The sequence below is a fragment of the Paramisgurnus dabryanus genome, chromosome 20 (assembly GCF_030506205.2).
Source record: "Paramisgurnus dabryanus chromosome 20, PD_genome_1.1, whole genome shotgun sequence".
Taxonomy (NCBI): domain Eukaryota; kingdom Metazoa; phylum Chordata; class Actinopteri; order Cypriniformes; family Cobitidae; genus Paramisgurnus; species Paramisgurnus dabryanus.
In genome coordinates this window covers 27,289,955-27,300,650 of record NC_133356.1, presented here as the reverse complement: position 1 = coordinate 27,300,650, position 10,696 = coordinate 27,289,955, and positions in this window count along the sequence as shown.

The window sequence follows — 10,696 nt, the reverse complement described above, 5'->3', positions numbered from 1 at the left end:
ACATGTACAGTCTTTGTCATGCTGATAAGGTACACTAAAATTTTAATTGTTAGATAATATCACCTTTTTTTATAAAGTTTTGTACAGGACTATACTAAAGTTTGCTAATGCTAAGTCCGAACCAACTATGTGACCTGACAATGTCAGTAGCCTACAGTATATATGCAAGATGATAAACAGTAAACATAATAAAATTGGCAATGTTGTTTGGTTTTGCAATCATTAAAATTACGTGCTCCGACATAATGGTCATATAAACGTGTCTTCTCTACCTAGATTGACTGGATACGGATAGTGGAACAAGAGATCATGCGTGTCACTAATCAAATCAAACAACCAATCACAGAAGCGGAGACATCAGTCAATGTCCCGCCCCCAAAGTCCCAAAAGTCATCTTGATCGAGCGAGCGCGTGTGGTGCAGCTGTGAGAGCATAGAGAGAGTCGAGCGAGCGCTCATCCAAGCCTTTGCTCGCGTGACTACATTTGTGCGCGCTGAGCGGAGGTGCCCTCTCGCGAGGACGCTTTTCCATGCGTGAACTGTATTCTGCGCGCTCGCGGGGACGCTTTTCCGCGCGCGGATAGTGTTCTGTATGGGAAGCCGAACTCCTCAAAAGAAGGACGAAACTGCGCCACTCGAGTGATCCGCGCTGCGCGGACCAATTATATGCCCGACCCAATGGACAGAGCCGCGCGACTATCTGGATAGCGCAGAGATGAGTTGTTTACTTGCGCCACCCGATGGATAGCGCAGCGCTGACCAGTTTCATCAGAGCAGCGCGACCCACTGGGAAGCGCAGCGCGACCATAGACAGTAAAAGAAATGGACACAGCGACCCCATTGGATTCAACGGAGACAAGTGAAGTCAATTAGAAGCACGCACTTCCTGGGTGTCGAGCGTACTGCGCAGACTCAAACTGAGCTCAATGACGTGGATGTCACGTGAGCAACCTGTCTGGCAATTGTAAGTCTTCTAATAGCCGTGCCACGGGAAATCTGAATCACCTACTGAATCTTGCAGAGACGGCGAGCGTGAACAGGAGCACATTTTGGTTAGTATTCTGATTAATAATCTCCCTTGACTTTATGCCTTCACGTCCACCCGATTGCCTCATAGTCAGTAAAAGATTGCCTGTGAGCTTCTCTACCAGTCCATACAGTAATTTCTCTACTGTGCGACAGAAAGTCGCAGGTTATGACGCAATCGTTAGCCTATTTTTACAAAAACTGCTTCTACTGGGACCTAACGTAAGATACATGGTAATGGAGCCTTTTATACATTTTCGTGTTTCTTTAGAAATAATTAATGGACAAATGGAGTCTTTAAACGCCTCAGATGTAAAGTTATTCGCTGTCAAAGTGACGCCAAAATGAATGGGAGTCAATGGGATGCTAACAGCAGATGGGTGTTCGCTAAGCAATGGCGGCGTCCAGGGAAGCTTCAATAAAATATGAAACCCTGCCCCCCTGAGCGCGACTCTGATGGAATAGACTCGATTTACCCACAATTCTCTGCTAGTATACAATTTATTTCCGGTTTAAATAACCATTTTGTTTATTTTGCCACAGGACAACTTAATTTACTAATGCTGCATAAGTTAAAACAGCATCTATAACACTTATCAGCTTGATTGGTATAATCGGGTAACCATAAATAACAATTTCTTCCTCTTGGTAGTTAATTTAATAGAGGTTACCACACGTCTGACGTAAATTATCTCTGTTTATTATTATTTTTTTATTTTGTGTTAAAGATATGCACGAATTCTACTATTCTGTTATTTGACATTAATAAAAATAATTACAATATGAATGGCAATGATCAACGATTTTTTAATCTACCTTGAGTGCTCGTTTTATATTTATAATATCTTATATGGTGTTCTGAGTCCGTTTAAACACACTTCTGATGCTGCTTTGCTTCGTCATTTGTATACTTTATGCATTGCAGTTACATTTATTTTATTATTTTATTTTTGTAATAATTTTTAATTATTTAATAATGACATTATAGCATTATGCAATTGTTTTGCATATATTTTTCTAGTAGTGCCAGCTGCATTTCTTGACATATCAGGAAATAAATGTGGGTTTGCAAGTTACTTTGGTTTGCTAGTCCCGCACTGATAAAGTGACATAAGCTGTATTTGTTAATATCTCAACTGTTCCCAATAACCATATATAGACCATTTTGCAAGTCGTAAACAATTGGTCGAAGCTCTTCGTGTTTCAGTTTTTTAACACGTTGGGATAAAATACAACAACCAAAAGAACATATAGATCTGAATCAAAAAGTTAAACAAACATCTTTAAGATATATGTGAAATAAAGAAAACGGTTACAAACTGAGACAGGAAGTGTTTCTGGACCAGCGTTGTTTACATCTTGCAAAATGGTTTAAGTTGCTTCTTTGAGAGGGGGAGTGGAATTCGCACAAGTTGCCTGCCAATAAATAAACAGTCGAATAATTATACCTTAATTTTTTTATCTTTAATATTTAATAATTTTTTGACAGCATTAACACTGTTTTGTCCCACTAGCAGAGAATTGTGGGTAAATCGAGTCTATTCCATCAGAGTCGCGCTGCGCTTCCCAATGGGTCGCGCTGCTCTGATGAAACTGATCAGCGCTGCGCTATCCAACGGGTGGCGCAAGTAAACAACTCATCTCTGCGCTATCCAGATAGTTGCGCGGCTCTGTCCATTGGGCCGCGCATATAATTGGTCCGCGCAGCCCGGATCAATCGAGTGGCGCAGTTTCGTCCTTCTTTTGAGGAGTTCGGCTTCCCATAGTTCTGCGCGCTCGCGAGGACGCTTGTCCGCGCGCGAATAGTGTTCTGCGCGCACGTATCTCGCGCTCACGCGTGGTTTTTGTGCGCGCGACTTTTGGGTCTGATTAAACGCCATACTACCAGTTCCGTTTTTGTTGCAGAGCGGCTGCGTGCTGAAGTGACGAGGACCCATGAGGTCTCGCAAATTCACGTGATGATCGCGCGATACCTAGTTCTGTCTCTGCCCATTATGTCGTTGAATTATGACGTTTTTACAAACCAGCCCAGATCACAACACGAGATGTCGCGTAGACAGAGCAGTACATCAAATCCATCCAAAATTTAAAAAATAAGAAGGCTGCTAAAACATTTATATATGATCTATCTTTAATGTATTTATTTGAAACTCCCCCTGGCTCTGTTCCTGTCTATTATTTGTTGTTTCTGTATTAATGACTTTATTTGTATGTGTTTGTAATGTTTGCATTGCAAAGATTTAATAAAAAAACACGAGTTCTCGTGAATTCAGGTATGATCACGCGATAAAGTCATGGCTCCGCCCTGTGGAGCTGTCCGGCATCCGTCAAAAATAGAAGCTCTGCGTATTTGTGCCGGAGGGCTGCGGATGGCCGGAGCTGTGACGGATTCGGAGCGCAGTCAGTGGAAATACACACATTGACTTGAATGGAAACCGATTGACTCCGCCGCCGTTCTGCAGCGGATCCGCAGCCGTTCCGCAGTCGGTGGAAATCCGGGGTGATGTATCGCTTCTTATGGAGGCAGTTTTGAACGCGTGTACACACCAGATATGAGATTTACATGCTTTTAATTTTTGTATTGAGAATAACATTTACAAAACAACTGAGAGAGTCGTGCGTAATACATATATTACATTCATTTTCAACAGGGGATCCAAAGATTATATCATAGGGTGTTAAGCACGTCAATGAATTTTTTTGTCATTTAACATTTCAGGCGACATAAAGCTGTCAAGTTCAATAAACAACAAAAACATTGGGGATGAGTTTAATCATTTTTGCTTATGTATATAAAAATTGCCAGCAATATTAGTAAATTAACTATTTATTTAAGATCTTCGTTAGTATTGTTTTCATAATACATAATAACATCCTTTAATGTAAAATAATATTTGAACGAATTTTAAAACCAAGTCTGCCAATACTAACAATTTTTTTGGGATAATTTTGCAATAATAAAAAAATGAGTCAGCCACTCCTTCTCACTTTTGCAATAGGAACATAAATCATCAATACGCTTTTGCACGTTTTCCTCATATAATTCGATAGTTTGACCTCAGTGCACTTGGAATATTTGTACTTTTGGAAAATAGAAAATCGTGATTGTTTTTGATTGACTGTATTGTTTTATAATATATAATAAATAAATTTTATTTGTTAAAAATGCCTGTATAGACGGTTTCAGCAGTAACAACATAAACAAGCGGCTGTCGCGGTCCGCACGTTACTTCCGTTAACTCCGCTAATAATAAATAACCACAAAGTACTTTAAACGTACTTTATTTATATAACAAGCAAAAAACAACAACACATAGATTACCTAGGAAATCAAAACATTTGTTATTTTCGACGAGGCATTTGTTCAAGAGATCAGTTTAGCAACTAGTCAGACCATTAAAGAAACAAAACCGGAAGTAAAGTTCGGATCCAGACGTGTATCACGTGCGTCCGATGAAACCGTCTATAGTGTAATATGTAACGTAAATACTATTAATCCAAGTTAAATTGAAAATCAAATCCCAATACATGTCATCATTGCAAAACTATACCCCAATATATCATTTCATACCCCAGTATATTAAGTTTCCCCTGCTGCCAGTAGAGGCGCTAATTAATTAAACACCTGGGTCGTATTTGGGAAATAGACAAACAACCTAAACTGTCTGCTAGTTTAAGCATGTAACTAAATAAAGAGCCCCAGGGAACAGGGGTACAGGACCCAGGGGTACAGGAAGTGTTTCCTCTTACAAAACTGACAGCTGCTCTCTTATAACACTTCTGTCTACAGCTCTTCCACACCTGCCCATCGACCCTCGGGTAAAATGCTCTCGAATCTCTACTGTACAGCAACGGATCAGATCAGATTTGTCCTACTGCAGTTCTCAACCAATCTCTCAGCACCATAACCTCCTGGCTTCGGTTACAGCTTTTGTAAGAGAAAGTGTAGCACTGATATATGAGGTGGATGTGTGCACGGAGGATAATTCGCATGCTGATGTTCATAGAATACACATGGCATGTGGAGACAGATGGTGTATGAGTTATCACTACCGTACAGGCCCACACAGAAACTGCACCCGTACAATTCAGCAGAACGTTCTCCCAATAAAACCCCTGTTAATCAAACTTCTGACAGTCACAATAACAATGGCTTCTCTGATGAATCTTATTTTTTAGGATAGTTGGTTTCATTTGATCCATGGTGGCTGTTTTTCATAATACAGTATATGTACTTGTTATATTTACATTTGTGTTTGTATACATTGTCTGTGTTTGTTTGCACACAATGCATTTGCGTCTGTGTTTGCTTGCACAGTTGACTGTACTGTCAGTGTTCTGCAACCCGAGCCTCGCCATGAGCTTTTCAATGACCAGCAAACACTGTGTAAGTTGTGCAATTGACAAATAAACAAACTCGGCCGACTCGCATACGCTATCTTCTCTTCTCAGGCTCACATCTGTTTCGTTTCATTTGACTTTATGTCTTGTTAAGCACTCTGGGTATGTGGGAGAACCCGACACCCCGCGTGATGACATGGACTCTGGATCACAGTTGGCCGGGCAGCGGGCCAAAGCCCCTCCACCCCTGGCACATGAGTGTGAAGCCGAGTTGGCAAGGGTCGATAACAGACCATGGGTGCAGAGAGATGGGCATGAAGCTATGAGGACTCACAGACAAACTGGGTTCGGGCCAGGTGCATAGTCACAGACTATATGGAGACTTGCACCGGTATGTGAACACATAACACACAGCATTCATGAAGCTCAAAGCCACAGCCAATTAAGTGTTACATAATGACATTAAATTTCACATTGAGCACCTGGTCTGCTTTTTATTGACAGTTTAAAGGAGGGGTGTAAAGCTATTTCATGCATTCTGACTTATTAACACTGATTAAGAGTTGGATTCCTTATGCTAAACACAGGCAAAGTGTCAAAAAAGCAGTTGGACGTATGACGGAGTATTTCTGTGCCAAATGCACTTCGCCAGGGTTTGTTTTCATAAAGTTTTTTTTTAACATGAAATATTTATACGTGACAATATTGCTTTATTTCTTTTATAGGCAATTTCAGTGCAGGAAGTACAGTGGAAGTCCTTATATGGGCACTTTAAACGGAATAGCGCACACACACACACACACCAATCAAGAGCTGACACAAAATCACCAAAGTTGATTTGTGATGGAAATTGAAGCTTGTTCAAAGAACCCAGCATTGCGGAAACAATGGATATAGTTTGTTTATACAGGTTTAGCAGTGGAGTTATGCATGTGTGTTGGTTTAACGCTGGATTTTGTTGAAATAGGGCGGCCCCAACCGGGTCATGAGTCACAGGCGATAAGTAAAACTACATCAAATGTCAGTGTTTAGTTGGCAATTGGTGCATAAATGCATATTACGGAAACAATACGAACATGTAGTAAATTATAAGTTATCCAGAGAAAGTGGAATAATATTTTGTGTGTGTTGTATGCTCGTGACTCGCTCCGCCCGCGGTACGCCTCGAGGGGATCGGGTTTATTCAGAAAGAATCTGTACAGTTTATCTGTTTTTTATAAATTTGATAACTAGATATATGAAGGATGTAATACTACTCTATAGGTATTCAAGATTAACATGAGATAATAATAAGCAATAATATCATAACTCCTGACTTCGGAAGTTTAAGCGAGATGGGGAGTAGTCAGGAGTGAGGATGTTACTGTGCCTGAGGTCGAAGTGCTGCAAACTAAGTGCTCTTCCGCCATACAATATAGTTCACATTTTTTAGCCGCTTAGAAAATTGCCACGTTTTGTTTTGTGCCCCCATACTTACTCGTGTAAATACTCATGTAACAGTCTTTAAATAGAGAAAACAAGGAAGTGTTTGGTGGCTTCTAAATTCATCTCTGGAACCTTAGGAATGAATGGGGCTAGGGTAAATGCTAACACATGCACAACGTGCTGTACAAAGATTAAGTGCACGCATTAAAAAAATATAGTTATGTATTAATTTGTCTAAGTTAAGGGAAGAACATAGTAAAATATTGATAACCAAAGGTGTTTTCCTTTAAGATCAACATTATTGTTGTTTCCATGCATACACTCTAGTTTATTTTCAACCTACTTTTAACTCGTATTTGAAAATTAACCCAGCATTTATTATTTAATTTATTTCATTTTGAATTTTGGTTTACAATTCCTGTTTGATTTAAATTGTTGATTAAAGCATAATTTTTTTGTGTGTAGTCGTCACTTGGCTGCTCTCTGGTTTATTATTGTGATGCTATTTACAGTATCTGAACCTATACTAAGCTTTGTCTTTGCAAGTTCTTATTATTGAAAATAACCTTGGTTAGTTTTGAATTTGTATCTCCAAGACAACAGTATCAGGGACGTTAAAGCGGTGATGGTTAGATGATGAGATTGGGTTGAAGTTAAGCTGTGGAAGTTGGATATGTGAGATTTACAGCAGTGAAGTGAGCAGTTCAGTTTCTTCTCCAGCAGTACTGAGTTCTTTAACAAGCCAACATAAATCACAGCCCAAACAGGGAACAGCTGTCCTGAAGCGCAGCCCACACCCCACAACACCCCAGAGTTACTCATCCACCATACACCCATTCACATGCACCCAGTTCAGTCATAACACCTAACAACTGCACTCAACTGAGACAAAAGAAAGATAACTCTGAGTTTGGCTTTCAGTCTTGGTTTAAACTGGGCCAGTTGGAAACGTTTTAATACTTTTTTGTCATTGACTGTATTACTGTAAGATCATTTATATATATATATATATATATATATATACATGAACAGGCAGAGATTGGCACTTGTGCAAAGCTTTTGAGTCATAAATGTCTATTAAAAATGACTTTGGGAAGAGCAGAGATGATGATTTAATAAGTTGTAGTGTTGTCTGTCTTGGACAAAGAAGAACGTCTTGTATTTTTACAAGCCCATGCTAAAATCAAATGCAAAAAACTTTACAGGCCTACAGTGCTTGTCCAAACCAAACCAGTGACAGTAATATATCATATAAAAGACAAAAAAAAAATTTATTTGAGCTGGAAGCTGGAAGTCTAAGTAAAGGTTTAATCTTTAACATTTTTACAGTCTGTTCAAATTTGATCTTATCAATATGTGAATCAGCACAGTATTGATAGACCTCATTCTGTTTACGATTTTTAACCCCCTAATGCAGATAGGCATTCCTGGTCCTGGAAGGCCACTGTCCTGCAAAGGTAGCTCCGACCTTATTCAAACACACCTGTATGTTATTTCCAAGCAATCCTGCAGCCTTTGATTAGATTTTTCAGGTGTGTTTGATTAGGTTGGAGCTAAACTTTGCAGGACAGTGGCCCTACAGCACCAGGAATGCCCACCCCTGCCCTAATGTATATTTTTAAGTACAGACTATTCAGATATTGTTTATACATCATTTCAGCTTCAGGTGAATGATCTGTTTTCACTATTATAGTTTAGAATTTTTAAGAAATGCAAATTGAAGTTCTCCGATTATAACTTTCAAAACACAACAGTGAAAACGTTGTTGTATTTGGCATACTGAGCTGCAATTGGTCTTTATCTGTTTATGTATTTGTACACGGAAATGTGGTCATGTTTTTTGTGTATATTTGAATCATATGTGCAGCAGATTTATGAGTGAATTCAAACAGGGTTTCACCAAATGCTTCATAAGCATTTCTGCTTGCAATTGTAAGAACAAAGATGGGCCAAGTTGAGGAGTGATTTAACTCAAACTGCAACAAAAGTCGCTGTCTATTTACCTCCATTACATCAAATCATAAACAGCAAGCTGCTTCTTTCACTTTTGTGTGATACTGCCTACTAGTGGCCTGCACGTCGACGCGGACAACGGCGCAGAAGTATATATAAAAACAGATGCATCGAGGCTACCCCATAGACATAACTATAATAAGTCCTTAACCCAGATGAAAAAGTATTGCACTCCCACAATGCACCCAAAGCACTCCACCCCCGTGCACCAATTCTGCACTCAATATACCAACCTCCAGCACCTCCCAAGAAAATCCCAAGAACATCCAAGTGCACCCACCTGCGCCTCCCAGAGACACCACGAACACAAATCAAAGCGCGCTTTTAACATACTATCTCTGTATAAAACAAAAGAAAAATAGTCTGTCTGGTAACCACAAGCAGAATGTGAGCACTCATCCATCTTTTCACGGAGCAGAAGGTTGATGGGGGTTTATCTTGGATTGACAAAAAACTGGTGCATTTGTTAAACCATACGGATTCCATCTACTATATAACTGACCCTACCCACATCATTCATAAAGCTTCTTGAGTAAATCTAAGCAGAGGTCAGAGGGTTCACGCCCCTGCCCAGCCGTGCACAACTACATTGTGGGTTCCAGTCCATTGCCAGAACAGACTTCCTTCCTTCAGGCCTTATAGTTACGTGAGCTGTATCCTGACAGATGGGCTGAGCAATACACCGAGTTAATTGGCACACAGGAAAAGACCACGTTACTGCTTTCAAGAATATAAACCAGAACTACCAGCATGATCTCATAGGAATTCATACATGTTTTCAACACATTCTCACCCCATTTCGTCAATATTTGACGACACTTGACCATTCGTCATATGTTGACGTTAAGGGTATACCTTTCGCGTCATTTTTTGACGAACTGGGGACTTCAATACTATTACGTCCGTTGCATTCTCTTTCCTATTTTATTACCATTTGCGCGTCGGTTTAGGGTTAGATTACGCAAAATTAAACAGTGTACGCGAAATTAAACAGTGTACGCGAAATTAAACAGTTGTCACCTGGCGTTGGGGTTAGAAACAGTTGTCACCTGGCGTTGGGGTTAGAGTTAGGTTTGGGTAGGGATGTCATTATGTAAATCTAACCCTAAACCGACGCGCAAATGGTAATAAAATAGGAAAGAGAATGCAACGGACGTAATAGTATTGAAGTCCCCAGTTCGTCAAAAAATGACGCGAAAGGTATACCCTTAACGTCAACATATGACGAATGGTCAAGTGTCGTCAAATATTGACGAAATGGGGTGAGAATGGGTTGATGTTTTACGAGCTGGCTAATTTGTAATAATTTGCATGAAGTGAATCATACGAAAATGTACAGTTATTAGAAAAACTAAAACGTACGAATGTGCTCATACTCTACCAGGGTGTGGTACACTTGCAGAGGTGGTTCAGTTTAGGTTTGTTGCGGGGTGCAATAGTGTGATCTGAAAGCTTTAAGTCAATTTTGCAAATGTTTATACCCTCCCTAAACTTTAGAAAACTCTTCTGACATGTGCAGCCGCTCATCACTGCGACTCAAAAGCCCCCAAATAATAGTTGTCCTTAACTTAAAGGGACATTCCACTTTTTTTTATATATAATTTTCCAGATCCCCTAGAGTTAAACCTTTGATTCTTACCATTTTCAGCTGATCTATGGGTCTGGCGCTAGCACTTTTAGCATGGCTTAGCACAATCCATTGAATCTGATTAGACCATTAGCATCGGGCTAAACAACAACCAAAGAGTTTCTATATTTTTTTCTATTTAAAACTTGACTCTTCTGTAGTTTTCATCGTGTACTAAGACCGACAGAAAATTAAAGGTTGTGATTTTCTAGGCAGATATGGCTAGGAACTATACTCTCATTCTGGCGTAATAATCAAGGACTTT